The 21109-nt window shown below is 42.0% G+C and overlaps 1 pseudogene; it reads right to left on the reverse strand.

Annotated features, from left to right (window-relative positions):
• Window positions 1–16408: 16408 nt before the first annotated feature.
• Window positions 16409–18165, reverse strand: LOC149260432 (GDSL esterase/lipase At4g01130-like; annotated as a pseudogene).
• Between the last annotated feature and the right edge of the window lie 2944 nt (window positions 18166–21109).

The following is a 21109-nucleotide window of genomic DNA, read 5'->3' on the forward strand; positions in this document are numbered from 1 at the left end:
GGTGCTCTTGTTGTTGGTGGCATGGTTTTGTTGGGTTATGACAGTATATTTCAGCCTAGCCTAGCCCTTTTTCCAAATTCCATGGTATGTTGCGATGTTTATTTTAGTTTTTGAGCTTTGTTTTTTTGGATGGATTTCAGAATCCATGGCGGAGGTGGTCTCAAGGTTCATTTGCAAAGGCCTAGGAATCCCTTGATCGATTTTGGCAGAATACACAGTAATAAAGGGAGAAGCCTCAATTTAGGGCATAGTGATCCAAGATTGGATTGCGGTAAATCTTGAGAGACAAGGAGAGGAAAATTTCCTCAAGGATAATGATCGATTCTGGATGACATTCCAAATTTTGTTCAGTTGTGATCAAAGCACCGGTTTTGGTGTGATCATGGTTTGATGAGGGTGGGGGTGGTTTAACCTTTCGATTCCCTTAGTTGTTCTTGGATTAGTTGTTCTATGAGATCCCACATTCATGCTTGGAATATGCCACAAGGGTGATTGGTTGGAAAAGGGATTTGGTTCAACCATGTCTATGGCCGGGTGGTACATGGAAGTCCCGAACCTGGTTATATTTTCCTATGATTAATAAAAGCTAAGTCCTCTTACTTTTTCACTAATTTATATGTGGATTTAATGGTTGTCATATCTTTGATATTTATATGGTTTTATGCTAGTTATAAGCATGGTTGAATGGCTAGTTCATGTCATGTTTATTTCATGTATTTACTTCTAACTATTAAATGGATGTATGCAAGACCTAATTGATCATGTAATAGTTAAAGTGGGGAGACGTGATCATTCTGGTTATGTTTCATAATTTCTTTCAGTCATTAATGATATGTCTTATATCTTAGACCTATACGTTGCATTGATGCCAAGTGTTTGACAGAATGTCACTCTCGATTAGCAATGCTCAGGCGTAGTCCTAAGGGTGATTTTTGATTGACCAACATTTTTATCATGTTGTTAATGAGTTCTAGAAGATACACCAAGTTTTTAGTAGAGGCCGAGATTCTGGGCTAGAAATGTGGCTTAAATCCCGGGGTCCCTGGCATAAAACTAGCAATTTTGGTCCACAATCACTGGCAGGCAGGCTTGTGAGAGTGACTTTGGGTTTTTGGTCACTTCATTGCCTATAGCATGAGAGAGACTATGGCCTAACAGCTGCAGAAGAGCAGTGGGACCCAAGGACATGCTGCCTTAGTGGTTGGCTTGTCTCCTGAGGGTTCTGTTGATGGTGTTGGATGATTGTATGTGATGTTCCATTGTTTCCACTTCCTTAAGATTACATAGGAGGTTGAATCTGATTATAGTAGCATCTCTCATCATGTTTACCTTGGTTCGCATGGTTACTTTGGGTAGACCTGGGAGGGGGTGTTACACATGCCTAATACATGATAATCATTTTTTCAAACACATGATAAACATAGAAGTTACAGTTCATGAATGCATATCTGATAATAAACTTCTGAACTACATTAGAGAATTGTCAAGAAGTTGCAATTCCCTCTCAAGGTAGGTGCAACAACATTTTCTAGTCCATGAATTCATCAACCATTCAATCACTTGTCAAATCATGAGCAAGATCCATAGCAAGAGCACATCATATCATCATGTGTATAACCAACATATAACTAACATAGAATCTGTAACAATTCAGGAACAAGATCAACATAATATCCAACACAAATTCTCATTAATCATAATAAGAAAATAACTTGTATTAACATATGAAAAAGCCAACCAAGTCAGGGACTTGCACGTACCACCCGACCATGGATTGGGCTCACCCAAATATCTCTTTCAGCCAATCACCCCCATTCCATATTCCAAGCACCAATGTGGGATCATATTGGTTAAACCATAATAGAACCAAGAAGGGCTTCTAGAGGCCAAACCACCTCAACCCTCTACCATAGTGATTTCCCCTAAACCAGTGTAGATTAAAATCAAAACAAGCATGGATGCCTCCAACTTCCTTCCCATTTCTAGAGGAATTTTCATGTCTCCACCCATCTATCAAGAGTTCTAGGAGAAATCCCCTCTCCACCCTCACCTTTGGGTATTTTCCCGAGACCACCTCAACCAGGATCCAATTCTACCAACCATCCAAAGCTAAATTAAATAGAGAACCCACTACATCATGGTTATCGAAGAAATGGAAAGGTAAGGTTGAAACCATTGTCGATCCAGGAAAATATCCATGTTAATAAAAAAAAATAGCCAAAGAACTACATGAAAGTACCATGCATCCTGAAACCAGTAAGGAGATCACATATGCAACATATTACCTGCAAAGTATCCCTATTGTAGTTGCTAATCCAAATATTTAGTTGATAATCCAACTAACTTTTTCATTGTCCTCCAATCATTTGCTTGTTCTTTGCTTGATTTCTCTAGGTCCAAGTGAATGATAGAATGCTTCAAGAATTCTCTAAATGTGCACGAGTGTAAGATAGCTAAGCTAAGACTAACTAAAAGTTGTGAACAGATTCGTTGATTCCTTTTTATCATTGATATTTAGTCTTTTCATTTCCTTTTTCATTTTTCTTTCAATTTCCTTCATTTTCTCTCTAATTTCCCTTGCATGCATATTTGTGTCTCTTCATCTCCCTTTTCTTCTATTTTCCTTTATTTCCTATATTAAATGGCCATTTATTGCCTCTTTTCCTTTTCCAATGCCTTTGCCAATTTCCATATCCATTACTAAACCACAAGTGATGCCCACTATAATGTTTTCCCAAAATTCAACATGGAATATGTGTTTCATGACCTTGGTTTATTTTATTTACATGGAAAATGAACTAAGGGTTGTTACAAAAGAGGCACTACAAAAGGGTAGGGATGAATTCTAATTTCCAGCTTACCTAATTACCTTCAACATCATAGCTTGAAATATTGGGTAATGTGTGTTTATTGTTGGCTATGAGTAGTTCCTTAAGAGGAAAAATTTCACTGTGCCTTTCTAAAGGGGGTTTATTCAAGATTTTATTAGACCAAATATTAATATGCATGCCATTCTTAGGTTTCTAAAATATATATGTATTAATTATAGACGTAGAGGAAACAAGGAGCTTTCAAATAAAAAAAGTTCTACATTGTAGATGAAGAGCATCCAAATAGAGAGAACAACCAAAGAGATAGTTTCTTGCATCACTTATTTCCACCATCATTCTTTTGGGGATAAGAACCTCCAAACCAGTTTTTCCTCAATATCTTTGTTCACTAATGATGTATTTGTGATACCAAGTTTTCCATGCAATTTAGGTAGTGAGATTGTAACCCATTTAATTAGAAGAAACTTATATTTATGTTGGATTTTCCTCCTTCCCAAAGGAATTTATGGATTTATTTTACCATACTATTAAGAATATTCTAAGTAGCAAGTAAGGAAACAAATTGATAAGGAGAAAGGGTTATAATAATAGCCTTAATCAAAACTAGTTGACCTACTCAATGGAGCTAGCAAGGTCCCCATTCGGAAAAACAGGTTTTAAAATTATTATTTACCCCTTCCTAGGCCTAACATGTGTGACTTTTAAATGGATATGGATGTAGATATACTTAAATTCCTTCTAGGATTCCGCCAAGTGGAATCATAAAATTATCATAATTTGATTTCACTTATGGTAATATTCAAGGAATAGATCTGCAATTCCAGAATTGATCAAACTTGTAAATACATCAAGAAAATAACCTAACATCATTTTCAATTTCTTGGAAATAATCATTGAAGATCCACCAAGGATCAAGGGACCATTTCCAAATTGAGATTGATTGATACTCTCGATTTCCTTTGTATAACAAATTCCTAAAAGACAACCATTTTTCCTTTCAAAATCCAAAATCCATCTTAGATATTATGTCATAATAATATCTAGGAAGGGGGAAAGGGGATAGCCTTGATGAATATATTTGAAATATTTATAAAACCTAGAAGAGAACCTATTGACTAGGGATGAGATCCTAGGCCTTGAAGTGCAAACTAAAAGCCATTGTATAAATTTGTTGTCAGAACCAAATATAGAGATTACCTTGAAGAGGAATCGATGATGCCCACAATCAAAGTAATTTTCCATATACCCTTTTATAATCATTCCTTTTTAACTTCTTGATTAACCATAGTGTATAACTTCTTGGAATAAAATGATGTTGTTGAAGATTTGAGACTAATGAACAAACCCCCCTTGATTTTTACTAATGATTTTTGAAGAATAAAACTAATCATGGATGCAAAAATATTAGAGATAACTTTATAAGATACATTAGATAGTGAAATAGTCCTAAACAGAGCAAATGCAGATGGATTAGAGCCAAAAAAATTGAGTTATTTCCCCCTCCAATACAATTGTGTTTGAAGAAATGCCTTTTAGAATAGAAAGGTTTTCATCCTGAGAGATCAATTATAGGATGTTCTCCAACATATAACATTTTTTTCCTTCTTTACCTTGGCCCACATCATTATTGAGATCTTTATAATGAAGAATAGCCTCATACTGTATTTGAAACAATGTAAACTTTGAAACGAGAACTGATATTGTTACCCGTTTCGTAGAGATAGCAAAAAAGTGACCTGATTTTGAAAAGGGGTAATGCAAAACGAACATGTTTTTTTTAGAGTATAGTTTTTGGCACTTTAATTTTTTTATGTACATTACGTTTTAGAATCGTTTTAAAATGGTAGTGATTTTCAAGCTGATTTAAAAAAGTGAGTATTCTGCATCACCCCCTTTTTTTAAAAGACCTGTTTTTTGGCTTTAAATTTTCTAATGTATAAAATGTAAATAATTATTTTGTAAATTTGATCATTTTTGAAGTGGTCGTTTTCTTCACATTTTCTTGTTTTTTTATTTTAATTTTAACTTTTTTTTAGTGAGGTTTTTATTGTTTTGCATTTTTAAATTAGGAGGTCGATATTTAGAATTTTCAATATTCTACATATTTATACATCCTTAATTAATTTTTCAATCCACATGAAATAATTGTTTCTAAAAAGCAATATTTTTTAACAATGGACATAAAAATAACCATTTTTAACATAAATATAACTAAAAACTACACGTTTTGATAATTTTTTGCTAGAATTGACATGTCAAAATCACAATTTTTATATGAGAATTTTAACTAAAAATGGTTAAATAATAACTTTTTTTTATGAATTTCATGTCAAAAAAATAATAATAATCAATTTTTTTTCAAAAAATAATGATTAACTTAAAAATCAATGCGAAAATCACATATTACAGATATTGAATGTATAACAACTCTAATTGAGTGTTTATTCTTCTCATAAAATGTCAAAGTCAAAACATTGCAAAGCTTGATTTACAAGCATAACTTAAATTTAATCAACAATGTCCCGTAATCCAAACTCTTCGTCCTCTAGAGTTTCATCATTGTCTTCTTCCACAGTATTTTCTGTTTCCTTTTTCACATTTTCCTCTTCTAATGGGTCTTTGATGTCTGCGAATCTCGCACATAACCCCTCGCGCCCCAACCCTCTCAACCACCCCCTCCCACGACTCAGGTGCCCTCACCCGACCCCCCAACCGACCCCCCACCCGGCCCCGGACGCCCTCACCCGCCCTCACCCGCCCCCCCAACCGACCCCCCACCTCGCCCCGGCGCCCTCACCCACCCTCACCCGCCCCCCACCCTGGCCCGGGCGCCCTCCCAAACCCCACCCCCGCCCGGGAGCCCACACAACTCCCCGCGCCCCAACACTCTCAACCCCCCCCAGCTCGGGCGTCCTCACCCGAACCCCCCGCCCCCGACGGCCTCACCCGCCCACCCACCCGGCCACGGCGCCCTCACATGCCCCCCAGCCCGGGCGCCCTCACCCACCTTCACCCGCCCCCACCTCGGCCTGGGTGCCCTCACCCACCCTCACCCGCTCCCCCACCCGGCTCGGGCGGCCTCACCTGCTCGCCCGCCCGGCGTCCTCACCCGCCCACCCGCCCGGCCCGGGCGCCCTCACCAGCCCGCCAGCCCTGCCTGGCGCCCTCACCCGCCCCCCACGCCCGGGCACCCTCACCCGCCCGCCCTCACCCAGCCCCCTGCCAGACGCCCTCACTCGCCCCCCCTCTCGGCGCCCTTATTTTCCCGCCCGCCCCACGCCCTTACCTGCCCCCACCGGCCGCCCGCCAGGCCCAGGCGCCCTCACCCACCTGGCGCCATCACCGGTCCGCTCACCCAATGCCCTCACTCACCCGGCGACCTCACCCGCCTCACCCCCCTGGGCGTCCTCGCTCGCCCGCCCGCCCGGCACCCTCACCTGCCTCACCCACCTGGTCGCCCTCGCCCGCCCGACGCCCTCACCCGCCTCACCCGCCCGGGCGCCCTCGCCCGCACACCTGCCCGGTGCCCTCACCCGCCTCACCCGCCCGCCCGCCCGACGCCCTTGCCCGCCTGCCCGGGCTTCCTTGCCTGCTTCACTCGCCCGGACGCCCTCGCCTGCCCGCCCGGACGCCCTCGCCTGCCCGCCCGCCTGCCCGCTCGGCGCCCTCGCCCGCATGCCCGCCCGCCCACCCGGCACCCTCGCTCACCCACCCGCCCGGCGCCCTCAACCACCTCACCCGCCCGGGCGCCCTCGCCCACCAGCCCGGTGCCCTCACCCACCTCACCTGCCCGGGTGCCCTCGCCCGCCCGCCTGGCGCCCTCACCCGCCTCACCGGCCGGGGCGCCCTCGCCCGCCCACTCGCCTGCCCGGCGCCCTCACCCGCCTCACCTGCCCGGTGCCCTCACCCGCCTGCCTGCCCAGTGCCCTCACTCGCCCGCCCCCCTCCCGAGCACCCTCACCCACCCTGCCTCGGCCGCGCCACCCGAGCGGCCTGCGCCCCCTCCTGGCAAGCGGCAGGGCGATTCCGGGAATCGCCCTACCGCCTGCCGGGCAGGGGCGCGGACCGCCCGGGTGGCATGGTGATTCCCATAATCGCCCTACCGCTTGCTGGGCAGGCGCGCGAGTCGCCGGGGTGGCACGACCGAGGCAAGCGCCACCTTGGCGGCCCGCGCCCCCGCCCAGCGGGCGGAAGGGCGATTCCCAGAATCACCCTGCCGCCTATTGGGCGCAGGCGCGGGCCGCCCGGGTGGCACGACAGACGCAGCGCCACCCGGGCGGCCCGCGCCCCTGCTCGGTAGGCGGCAGGGCGATTCCCGGAATTGCCCTCCCCCCTAACGGGCGGGGGCCCGCCCGAGTGGCGCGACCGAGGCAGGTTGGGTGAGGGTGTCCGAGGGAGGCAGGAGGGTGAGGGCGCCCGAGCAGGGGGGCGGGTGGGTCATGGCACCAGGCAGGCAGGCAGGTGAGGGCGCCGGGCGAGTGAGGCGGGTGAGGGCGTCGGGTGGGCGGGCGAGGGCGCCCGGGCGAGTGAGGTGGGTGAGGGCACCGGGCAGGCAGGCGGGTGAGGGCCGCCAGGGCGATTCCAGGAATCGCCCTGCCACCTACCGGGCGGGGGCACTGGGAGCCCGGGTGGTGTTGCCGTGCGGCCGAGGCATGCGTCACACAGGCAGCCCGCACCCCTGCCCGGCAGGCGGCAGGGCAATTTTGGGAATCGGCTTGCCGCCTGCTAGGCGGGGGCGCGGCCGAGGCAGGGTGGGTGAGGGCACCCGGGGGGGTGGGCGGGTGAGGGCGCGCGAGTGGGTGAGGGCGTCGGGCGGGTGAGGGCGCCCGGGCCGGGCGGGCGAGAGGGCGAGTGAGGTCGCCCGACAGGGGAGGGGTGAGGGTGCCCGGGCGGGGGGAAGGGTGAGGGCGCCGAGTGGGCGGGCGGGTGAGGGCGCCCGGGCGGGTGTGGGCACCTGGGTCGGGTGGGCGGGTGAGGTCGCCCAGCGGGGGTGGGGGGTGAGGGCGCCCAGGCGGGGGGGGCGAGGGTGAGGGCGCCGAGCGAGCGGGCAGGTGAGGGCACCCGGGCTGGGGGGCGGGTGAGGGCGCCGGGCGAGTGGGCGGGTGAGGGCGCCGGGCGAGTGGGCGGGTGAGGGCGCCTAGCAGGGGGCCGTGTGAGGGCGCCTGGGCCGGGCGGGCGGGCGAGCGAGGGCGCTGGGCAGGGGGGGCGAGTGAGGGCGCCAGGCGGGGGGGGGGGCGGGTGAGGGCGCCAGGCGGGGGGGGGGGGGGGCGGGTTAAGGTGGGTGAGGGCGCCCGGGCAGGGGGACGGGTGAGGGCACCGAGGCCGGGTGGGGGGCAGTTGAGGGCACCCTGGCTGAGGGGAGGGGGGTTGAGTGGGTTGGGGCACGGGGGGTTGTGTTGGCGCCCGGGCGGCGGGGGGTGTTTATGCAAAAGCCTTGTGAGGGACATTGGTCTGCTGTAAAAAAAGTTTTAAGGTACTTGAAGGGAACTCAAGACTTTGGAGTCAAGTACACACAAGTGGACGACTTCAGCTTGATTGGATACTCTGGTTCAGACTTCGATGGAGACAAAGAAACCGGGGTATCAACCTCACGATATGCTATGAGTCTTGGATCAGGATCTATCCCTGGGAGATCACGCAAATAATCAGTTCCAGCAGATTCCACAACAGAAGTAGAATATGTGGCAGTAGCTGAAGCAACAAAAGAAATTGTGTGGCTGAGGAAAATTCTTGAAGATTTGTAGGTAAAGCAAGTACAATAACCTCCACTCATGATTGACAATACCTCTGCAATAAATTTGGCCAAGAACCCAAAGTTCCATGATCGAACGAAGCACATCAATACTAAATATCATCTGATTCGACATCATGTTGAGGCCAAAACAATCCATCTCCATCATTGTTCCACAAATGAGCAAATTGTAGACATCTTCACCAAAGCGCTTGGAAGAGATAAGCTTGAACGATTCAGAATGATGCTTGGACTCACCAACATCCCTTCAGATAAAGGGGGGAATGTTGACACCTAATCCTTGTGGTTGGGCAAATATATGTAAATAAATAAATGAGAAATATGAATAGTCATCGGGAGATGAACTGAACAGTCTCTCCCTCATGTATATAGTAGACCTATCTGATGGAATAGAGGACACGAATCAATTGGCGGGCGGGCGGGTGAGAGCCGCTAGGGCAATTCCCGGAATCGCCCTGCCACCTGCCGGGCAGTCCAGCGCTGGGCGCCCGGGTGGTGCCGCCGCACAGCCGAGGCAGGCGTCACCCAGGCAGCCCGCGCCCCCGCCCGGCAAGTGGCAGGGCGATTCTGGGAATCGGCCTGCCGCCTACTGGGAAGGGGCGCGGCCGAGGCTGGGTGCGTGAGGGCACCCGGGGGGACGGGCGGGTGAGGGCGCCCGAGCGGGGGGGCGGGCACCGGGCGGGTGAGGGCGCGCGAGCGGGTGAGGGCGTCGGGTGGGTGAGGGCGCCCGGGCCGGGTGTGCGAGCGGGCGAGTGAGGTCGCCCGATAGGGGAGGGGTGAGGGCGCCCGGTCGGGGGGGGAGGGTGAGGGCGCCGAGTGGGCGGGCGGGTGAGGGTACTCGGGCGGGTGTGGGTGCCCTGGTTGGGCGGGCGGGTGAGGTTGCCCAGCGGGGGTGGGGGGTGAGGGCACCCAGGCGGGGGGGGAGGGTGAGGGCGCCGAGCGGGCGGGCGGGTGAGGGCACCCGGGCTGGGGGGGTGGGTGAGGGCGCCGGGCGAGTGGGCGGGTGAGGGCGCCTGGCAGGGGGCCGTGTGAGGGCGCCTGGGCCAGGCGGAAGGGTGAGGGCACCGAGGCCGGGTGGGGGGGCGGTTGAGGGCGCCCGGGCCGAGGGGAGGGGCGGTTGAGAGGGTTGGGGCGCAGGGGGGTTGTGTGGGCGCTCGGGCAGCGGGGGGGGGGGTTTATGCAAAAGCCTTTTGAGGGACATTGGTCTGCTGCAAAAAAAGTTTTAAGGTACTTGAAGGGAACTCAAGACTTTGGAGTCAAGTACACAGGTGGACGACTTCAGCTTGATTGGATACTCTGATTCAGACTTCGATGGAGACAAAGAAACCGGGGTATCAACCTCATGATATGTTATGAGTCTTGTATCAGGATCTATCCCTGGGAGATCACGCAAATAATCAGTTCCAGTAGATTCCACAACAGAAGTAGAATATGTGGCAGTAGCGGAAGCAACAAAAGAAATAGTGTGGCTCAGGAAAATTCTTGAAGATTTGTAGGTAAAGCAAGTACAATAACCTCCACTCATGATTGACAATACCTCTGCAATAAAGTTGCCCAAGAACCCAAAGTTCCATGATCGAACGAAGCACATCAATACTACATATCATCTGATTCGACATCATGTTGAGGCCAAAACAATCCATCTCCATCATTGTTCCACAAATGAGCAAACTGGAAACTTCTTCACCAAAGCACTTGGAAGAGATAAGCTTGAACGATTCAGAATGATGCTTGGACTCACCAACATCCCTTCAGATTAAGGGGGGGAATGTTGACACCTAATCCTTGTGATTGAGCAAATATATGTAAATAAATAAATGAGAAATATGAACAGTCATCGGGAGATGAACTGAACAGTCTCTCCCTCATGTATATAATAGACCTATCTGATGGAATAGAGGACACGAATCAATTTCTGCCTTATGGAGTTACTGCCTGTCCTGACACACCATTATTCCTCTTCTTTTAGTGCACTATGATATTCCTCAAACTCAAATTTTAACTCAAAAAGGAGCTCGCAAGTCACGATTTTTCATTAAAAACTAGGTGGGTTAATTCCTATTTAAATTGGAGGAGAAGCATTTTAGAGGATGTCAAATCATTTTTCATCTTGGCCTAACTTTTTGAAGTGGCTTTTAGAAGCCTGATTTTCCCTTCCCAAATTGTGATTGGATTGCTTGCAATCCATTAGATTGAAATCTATTTAACTAGATCAATGAATCCTTCTGCTCTAACCTAAATTAGATTGAATTTTAAGGGAGTAAGACCATAGTCTCATATTTCAACAATTTCAAGAGAAACGAGTCTCTCATCTAAGCTAGGCCAGTGAAATTTTTTAGAAGAACATATAAAATATTAAACTAGAAGAGAATATGATACTTAAAAATGTTTCAAATGAGAATTCATATGAATAGGGCTCAATCTTATGTTGCTCCAAGTATACTTATTGGAGGAGAGATTAATATCAAGTAGATTTAAATTTCTTATTAGATCCTATATTTGTTCTTGAAAATGATCTCTAACTATATAGCCCCCCCTTTTTTCCTAGGAATACAAGGTAGTATTAAAATTTCCATTTATGATGCAATATGATCCATATTATGAGTCTACTAAGTCCACGAGAGAAGCTCAACAATTCATTTTTTCTTAAAAATGAACTGGCCTATATAAATTAACTACTAAACATACCTTTTGGGAGGCGAGATGTAAAAATCACATCACCAACCATAAAGGAGGGGAACAATTATCCAAAGGCCTCAAATATGATGAAGTTTAGAGAATAAAGACCACCTAAATCCCCCCTTGAACTGACTACCAAAATTCCACTATCATTCCATAATTTATACTTGTTTTGGGAAATCTCTTGATCCCCCATTTTAGTCTCCTTGACTAGGAAAATATGGGTTTTTATTTTTGAACTAATGATTTAATCTTTTGTCATTATTTTATTTGACCCCAACACCCAACAATTATAGGAGATTAGTTTCATAACCTTTTATTAGATTTTGTGGCCCTTGATTGGGGCATGAATTTCGTCCTTTCCTTGTATTCTAGTTCCCTATGATTTTGTTTGTCCATAATACTTTGTCTTTCCAATATTTTGTCCTTTTCAAGTTATTCTTTTCATTTGAACTTCTCTATTGATTTTTCTTCCCATGTCAAGTTGAATGTGATCTTGTACTTTCTCTTTCCATGTCTCAAATATTTCATTAGTTGAAATCGTAATAGAGGGGTTAGTTTGAGTTTCCCTAGGAGAGTGGAACTTTCCCTCATTCAAGGAAGAATCAATATTTCCTATCATATGGACATGGGCATCCTAAAGGAGTAGAATTCATCCTTGCGAGGACCAAGAGAGGTTTTGGAGTCCTTACTAGAAGAGGGAGGTACATTTCTAGATGGAATCTCACCTTCTTCTTCAACTGGGCTGAGCACTTTGAAATTATTGTTATTATCCTTTATTGCACCTTGATTGTTGGCACGCTTTACTAGAGCTAATTTCACTTGGGTTGGATAGGTTAGGTATTTTCCTTTATTTCCTGTCAGATCACTCTATCATGGTGAGTTATTATTATATTTGGATGGTCCTCTTCACATTTTTTGTTGTTTCCATTGATGTTGTTCTTCCACCTAATTTTGTTTCTCCATAATCTTGTTTTTGAATCTTCTAGTAAACTTTTTGTACTCGTGAGAGAGTTGCGCTTAAAAAGAAGCTAGTCATAATCCACGTCTTGGGCATGGGACCAATTACCTAGGTTGATATTTATTGTGGCCAAAATCACTTTGTCAAAATCTCCTTCCACATAGATACTAACACAAGAAAGGAAAAACTTCTTTTGGATTGGCATGATCAATATACTTACTCATGCAATTTCCATTACTTTAAAAAATGGCATCATTCTAGCAATGTAGAGGAAGGAAGGGGAGTTTAACTGATACCAAAACTATTGAAGGAACATCACATTTTGGGTTAAAATCCAATATCCATCGATCTAAATATAGACCCTAAGAATCCATGAAATAAGGGACGCCTTGAAATATCTAGTCCCAGTATTCCTTATTCTCAAAGACAATGGTATAAAACCCTCTCATGCAAAAAGAAGAGGAAACTTGACCCTTTATTGATGGGTTACAATATTTATTTACCCTCTACTTCAAGAAGTTTAGGGAGGATGGATCCCCATGAAATAGCCAACTAAACCTCATTCCACAAGTTGAAGATCCCTTGTTTTGGGTAGATAAGCATTGATCTCTACCTTCATAATATCCTTAAGCTTTTTGACAAACCAAGAGAGCTTGATCTTCTAGAATTTTGGCCCATTGAAGATTAGAGAATTAAAGGTAGAAATATCAAGCACCGACGGAGGGTGTTAGGAAAGCAAGGCCACTCGAGCTAATGGCCATTACGCTACAGGAGACCCACTAAGCGCTGTAAAAACCCTCATAGTGCTCCAGAGATGTAGAACATGGTAAGTGAATTCAAGCGCAATTTTTAAATTTAATAACATAAAAGATATTAAATGAAAATTATTGTATTAATTTTACAATATATATTTCTTTAAATAGTAAGATAACACCTTACCTATATTACTATCAATATTAAAATTGTTAAGAGGATAAAAAATATTTTAAGGTAATAACATCTTTCAAATTAGGATAGGAGATGGGTATTTCAAATATTTATGTTAAGAATATTTTGTAATTTTATGTTTTATAAAACATTACTTTAGGTAAAATATATTTCTATTTTGGAATGAGGCTTCTAGAATATTAATTTAACTATCAGTAATAATTATTTGGATGATAGGGATTTAACCTTTAAAAAATATTCTTAGTAGTAGTCATCATTTGAAATTTATCTCAAAAGTATTTATACCCTTTCATTTTAAGTAAATTAAATAATTAAAAAAAATGTCATATGAACATGAATTATAGTTTTTTTGGCATGTGGTAGTAGTAAGGCATGGTATTGTGAGTAAACCTATCTTTAGGTTAAAAATATCCATTGTAGAGTGGGCATGAATCTACATGGTTAAGAGTCTTGTTAAATATTTTTTAAACCTTTATATGTTTAACTTATATATTAATATTTTAATAATAATAATATATTTATTATTTATTTCAACTGTATCACTCATAGTGGGGGAGTGTATGTCCACCATACTACTGAGAATAAATGCGAGAGACACCATTGGCCTCCCTCAATGTCATTAATGTAGGAAAACATACATTGGGTGGTGAAGGTTTTCAATCTATGTTCACCGTGGGATATCGTGTCATCAAGGATGAATTTTGTAGGCATTGGCATTCATGGTGAAGCTTGCATTTGAAATTGGAGGGAATAAGACAAGGCCCTGGTTATCTTGCAAACCTGGTGCACCATGTCAATTTGTCATTCAGGAAGGTGAAGAGTCTACCACTTGGATACTAACCAAATCTAGCACAAGTCTTGTTTGAATTCTCTCTTTGACTTATCTTATGATAATCTATCACTCATATTCATTATTGTGGGGTATAGTGTTGGAAATTCATTGTTGGGAAACTCAAAATTTGGGTATAAGTAACCTTCCTAGTGATGCCTTTGTCTATTACTATGTTGTTTATATTTGGATCCAAGCTCCACCATGGTATTCTTTTCAATATCCCAGTTTGTTCCTTTATGTCCGAAAGCTTGAATCTTCTTTGCTTCTCAGCCCTCTAATACTAGCATCTCTCCCATCTGTTCAATATCTATTCTCCCCTTTCACTCCATCTTTTAGCTTTGAGCTCACATTAAGAGGGGCTATGAAAATTTGGTCGATTTCCTTACCCTCCAAAGACTTCTTTCCTAACTTCCCTGGCCCCATATTTTCCTCCGGGATTTGGCTTCACCCCACGCCCCTAGTTTGACCTTGAAACTATAAGGGCACCAACCATGTTTGTATAGTGAACCATGTCATGTTGTGGTGCACCGCATTATTATGATATGAACCATCGAGCTCAATAGAGAGAAGAGACCTTAGTAGGAAATTTAGGAAGAAATTGCGGAGGTAAATAGAGGCATAATAGTGGAGTGAGTATCTTTATAAGGTGTGGAGATTGTAGGTTACTTCAAACAACTAATAATGGATGTTAGTGACACCCAAAGGAAGACTCAATGAGTACATGTAGACCATTGATATTTACTAGTACAAGAAAATTCTTCTTTGAAGAGTACTTGTAGAAGAGGAACTATTGATGATGTTGCATGGGCTACAACTTATGGCCCAAGGACTAAATCAACATTTGCAAGGGATTGAATGCCACCTAGGCCTCTGTGTACACTGAGGCTCCTCACTAATGAGAAGCAAGGAACCCATTACTATTGAAGACTCTGATTCTTCTAGAGTGGCTTGATGCACTCACTTTTTTTACTCTACAACTGGTTACTTTTATTTTACCTCTTCTAAAATCTAGAGTATTGGATTTTATACTCTAATATTGATTTTCTAATACAATATCTATTTTTTATGTTAAAAAAACTTTGGTTCTCATAGTGGTCTAGTTTTTCTCTAATCTTGGTAATGTGAAATGTACCATGAATGAAATGTTTTAATTTTTATGGTAGTTTACCACACACAATGTAATATTTTATTAAATAAAAAAAAGAAATTAAAATAGAGAAAAACATGGTGAGGTTTACAATAATCATTATACACCATCATTGTCTAAAAAATACAATATTCAAAGTATTCTATATATCTGAGTGGCTTAAGCTTTTCGCTAAGTGAAATAAGAAAAATATTTTCTAAACTTTTGTTAATTTTACTTAAAATAATATAAATTTGTATAATTTTAAACTATAATAAAAACATATTTATTATTTTATAAATTCTATTTATCTCTATAACTTTTCCAAAATAAATATTATCAATAATTTTAATGTATAACCTTTGTGAATGTAAATCTTATTATGGGTATGAGATGTTGGTTTTCCAGAGCTACGAAGAACATTCATATCCTTTATGTAACCACCCATAACTGTAATATAATTTTTTTTTTCAAGTTTGATAAGGTAGAAAGGTAAATCTCCTTTTACCGATCTCTACAATGTAGAAAATTTTCTTATATTTACCAAAAATCAATGTATAAAAATTTGTTATATTTACCAAAAAAAATTGATAACCTAGAAAGTTAGATCTGCTTTTAATTTGATTCAATTTATCAAAATCATATTATAGAGGAAGTTACATTTCTCATATTTAGTATATCTAAATTAAACTATAGTTATACAAAAATTCTTTGTTTTGTTGAAAATGTTTATTAAGTTTTATGTAAACTTTTTAAACTAAAAATCCTATCACCTTGAATTAGATACCATTATTATATTAATAAATAGATACACACATCATGTATTATATATACTACAATACATGGTAAAAGAGTGTGCCTATGTCTAAGTTTAAAGCCTGTTCTAAACATGTTGGAGATGGCTTGAGGGAACATATCTGTGGCAAAGCCTAAACCCCTAGTATCACAGTACAATAAAGAAAAAGAACATCTGAAATGCATGTCATAGCAATCCCAGCGACCCATTGCGATTGAAAATGAGTGAAAATTTAAAAAATTAGATGGTACAGAATTAAACAAATTTCCTTGTCAAATCAATGACCACCTCGCAGCCGCCTCGGTTTAAGCCAAACAATTTGCGCAAGTGATCATATGATGGGCTTAAAAGCACTACAGTCCACTGTGGCCCTGCCCACTCGGAGAAGATGGGAAATCGTAACACGGCAGACTTCACAGTATCGTTTTATTTTCGAATTCGGCTTTACGCTTCCGTTATTAAAACTAATCAACTCGAAAGTTATCAAAATGGTTGGAGATCGCATTGATTGGCAATTGAGAATGCAGGTTGGAAGTATTTGCCTCCGAGAATCGCTTGGGTAAGCAGTCTGTTGGCATGTTCTGTCCAGTGAACTCCATCCCAAATGATATACGACGCCGGATCGGCGCAGGCTTGGCCTCCACAGTCATGCCATTGAGAATCCCCGTGCTTCCGCACCAAATATTGGCATCGTAGTTATAATTTCCTCCCACTCCACAGCAAACTTTAATGGTTTCCTTGAACCCTGCAACCATTAATATTGGCGTTAGATCATAAACTGTATTGTAGATTCGGGTCAGTAGATGTCTCAACTACAGACTAAACGATTGACTCTGCGGTTGGTCGCCCCAGTAATTCAAATGCAACATAAAACCGAACATATAAAACCGGATTAAGGATGTGTTCTATCAGAAATTATAATCATCCAAATGATTTTTCCCATGCTCATCCAAATTGTTAATTAAGTGATCAAATTTGCAGTACGCACCATAAGTGGAAGGGTTAGCCATTAGGTCAAAGACCATGTCATAATTATTAACATAGATGATGTTTGCACCCTTGAGTTGGCTTCTCAGGGAATCAAGTTTTTTTCTAAGCAGAATGTTGTAGTATTTGACTGCACCGTTGTAGGAAATAGAGCAGTTGTACTTGTCAAAATCATTGGGGGCAAGAGAAAGCCAGTAGGGCTGGCAGCCTTGAGGCCCAACGTTCTTCACTAAAATTGTTCTCGCCCCTTCATTGTATAGTTCCTGGATCCACCGCACAAACACCATGGATGAGAGTTATTATTTACTGGATCTATAACCCATGTGAAGATGGATCATGGCTAGGTGAAGCAAAAGAGTTTTTTCACCGAAATTGTTATAGGTAGTACCTGGACAGCATCTGAAATAGACCTGGCCACGTTGGGAAGAACGCTCTTTGTGATCTGGCTTGGGCTCAATTGGAGGTTCTTGTACGCATAACTGAAGTCATTGCCTCCAATTTCTAGCATGTAAATTCCCTTCTCGAATGCATCTGCACTTGGAAGATGGCTTTGGGCACCTGCAGCAAGAAAAAGAAAAATTATACCCACCAAATCTTTTCATCTACATTAGCTTCCGGCATTTTGTACCTTGGCGTTTATTAAAGTCCAAACAACTTAGCGACGAAGATTGCCTTAACTACCCCTTGCATTGATGGTGGCCAAGACCTTCTGCTTGAAGATCTTGAACTGATTGATCTGAACAGCCAAAGAAATTGGAGCAATGAAAGAATTGACATTATTTGCTGTTGCACCGGAGGCTGCAAAGTTGGCTCAATGCCCATAGCTAGTGCCCACACTCTGCAAGTATGGACTCAGAAATGGCAATCCCAGTGCCGTTGCTGTATAAAATAACATTATCATAAAATTATCAATATTAAGCTAGACGACCTTAGAATTAAAAAATCTTCTTGTTTGCCATTTATACAGAGAAAATGCAAGCTGTAATTAACAACATACCCAAGAAATCAATAGAGAGGCGTCCATCACTGTAGCGATATACAGGTCTACCGAAGTAGGTCTCTCCATAGGGAGGATTCTCTGCAGCCTCATTATATGGGAAGGAAAAATGAATAGTACCGGTATCAGAGGTCGAGTCCCCAAAATTAAATATTGCAGGAAAGTTGCAGCGGCAGTGACTAGGTATAGGCAGTAGGGCTGCCGTCAGAATTAGTGCTTGTAAAGGCAATAATACATTACTGTGGCAGCGATCCATGAATGCTCAAGATATAACAGTAGATCGGGCGCAATAGTAGTGATCAAATGCCAAGGCTTCCAATGGATTGGAAGAAAAGGCAGAGATCAAATTCTTGTGCCTTGAAGCTGACCGGGTGCAGGCCTAATATATAAGTATGGCAGAAGATATTGTGATCGGCATTCATACCACTGAATCATTCTGCATGCCCCACTGTAACAATACATTAAAAATTCGTTGGCAATGGTCAAAATTGTAGAACGACGCACAAAAAATGTGAAAGGAGGCAGATGTCGATACTGCTGGATCGGTGGAAAAGATGTTGGAAATAGTAAAGATGTGGGTTCAGGGAATTGGCCCTATTTCTCTGAAATTAGTGGGACTGTTGGATATATTACAGATATAGATGGTATAATCTGAGTTGCAACAAAATATAGTAATTCCATTGCATTTTGTTTACCAAATTTGTATAAAGATAAACCAGGAAAAAGGAATTAATTGCTCTTCGACATATTTGTCTGTTCCTTTGACTTGACTCATTATCATTCTCTTTGGGAATAACATCAATACGACTCAAAAAATCCATATTTAGTAATGGGTACAATTTTGGCTCGTCATGCTTCTCGCGCAAAACAAGATCGACGCAATTGTATATGTTGAAAACCACGCTTTGTGCTGAAAACCATTATGTGCTGATGATCTGATAATGGATGTTGTTCTGAACTCGAAATGTTGACCTAAAAATACACTTTCTTCTTCAAATTAAAACAACAGAAAGTTACAAGCAAAGAAAGAATTTTATGCTTCTCACTGAAACTAACATGTACACAGGTGGATTTGACTTTACAAGAATCTATTAAAAGTTACGTGTAAAAAAACATGTACAAAGGGCAAGAGCTAAGGAGCTTGCTATAGGGCATTAAATGCCCAGAAAGTCACTGCGCGCGTGTTATATATAGCTAACGAGCTTACAACTAAGCGCACATTTAATGCCCTATGACAAGCTCTAGCTCTGGCCCAAACTTTACCCGGTGATACCTTATCCAGGGGATGCCGTTTTACATTGATATTGCTTCGTTGTACGTTCAGAATAAAAAAATAAATAAATCATATTTAATTATAATGAAATAATAATATTAAAACCATAATAATATCCCGAGTATAGATATTTTGTGTTGAACATTTACATTAACTGATTTTTTATATTTAGTTTTAAAGAGATTATTTTTCCTTTCAAATTAAAGTTATTTTCAGTTTATTTTAACTCTAAAATTTATAAGTTCAAACGTGTTGTCAATGTTTTGTATCGAAACAATTTATTTTCTTAAATGTAAATTGAAATATTACATTTTATAAATACAAAATTTTAAAAAAGAAGTTAATAATTTTATTGACATACTTTAAATAGTAATTTAAAATTATAATATTCGAATGGAAACTTCCTCACTGTTTGACCACTTTTTGGTTGGACTATCAATGTCCTTCTTCGAACATTATTCAATAACATAACAAAAGATTATAATTATTATTTATGGAATTATTCAGGACTTTTAGATAGTAATTAATTTAAAATAATAATATTAGAATGGAAACTTCCTCACTGTTTGCCGACCTTTTGGTTGGACTATCAATGTCCTTCCTCGAAAATTACATTATCAAATAATATAACAAAATATTATAATTATTATTTATGGAATTATTGGGGGCCTCGAACATTACATTATCCAATAATATAACAAAATATTATAATTATTATTTGGGGAATTATTAAGGGCCTTTATATGGTTGAGAGTGATGAGTGAAAAAAACATTTTTCATTACTAGGGATGAATCAAAGTGTTAAAAAAATGTGGAAAATTTTTATTTTTTTTAAATTCAAAAATAGTTTTTTAATTTTTAGAAGTCTTATTTCTAATTTTCTATTATCTGAGTAAGTCTTGGTATGATATTTTTTTTTGGTGGAGGGTAATTTATTTTCAGTATTTGTGAGTGTCTAACAATTTTAAGGTAAAAAAGGCTAATTCTATGAGTGGTCATTCCCTTGGTGAGTATAGACATTTTGACATAGCTATTGTTTTGCCTAATGATGCCATCACTAACAGGCTTTGTTCTGCCTAACGGTGCCATAACTAACGAGCTCCAGGTCCCTTACATAAGTGAGGCAGAGGTGACGGGTTGAACACATGTGTAGGGGAAGCTTTTTTATATTAATTAATATCAAATGGATACTATTTTATTATGCGGATAAAGGATATGCAAGAAGTACGGGAGAAAGGGCATGTGAAGAAATTATGTATGAGGGAGTTTGTGTCCCTTGCTTCTCACACCAAAAATAAATCCACAACCAAAAAAATCTCCTAGGGTTTGATCTCCATGGCTTTGTAACTCCATTTAAGTGTGTTAATTAATGAACGATAAATCCTTTAGATTATTAAATTAAAACAACTTGTATTCAACTTTTCTCACAATTTGAGGAACATGTACAAATTAACATGCCATCCAATCCGATTATCTAATGTGGAGTGTAGAAGTGTCTTTGCACTTTGCAGAATGAAAGATACCTTCACACTCCACACAATGAAATATAATAAATTATTACACTCATAATACAACCATACAATTGGTTTCCAAATCGATTTTAAATCCATGGAACTGTTGAAGTATGGAGTGTGGAGGAAATTCAGAGGGCCCAAAGTATCATTGCCTTCTTAAAGGATCTTAGCAATTCCTAGAAAGTTGTAATTTTTCGTGTGACCATCATTCTCATCATCTATCACGAAAGCTTAAAAATTCCCCATTACGATACTAACCATTTTAGGGTGAGTGATGATAGAGTCAACAACGCCAGTCTAAGAAATAAATGCAATGACTTATTGGTTGACTATATTTCCTCTCTTGCACATTTATTTCATTGACGACTATATAGTCTCTCTCACATATTCATCTTCAATCTCTTTTCTTTAAT

This window comes from Pinus tabuliformis, chromosome 6 (genome assembly GCF_031772625.1).
Source record: "Pinus tabuliformis cultivar Carrire ecotype Pingquan chromosome 6, CPIR1, whole genome shotgun sequence".
Taxonomy (NCBI): domain Eukaryota; kingdom Viridiplantae; phylum Streptophyta; class Pinopsida; order Pinales; family Pinaceae; genus Pinus; species Pinus tabuliformis.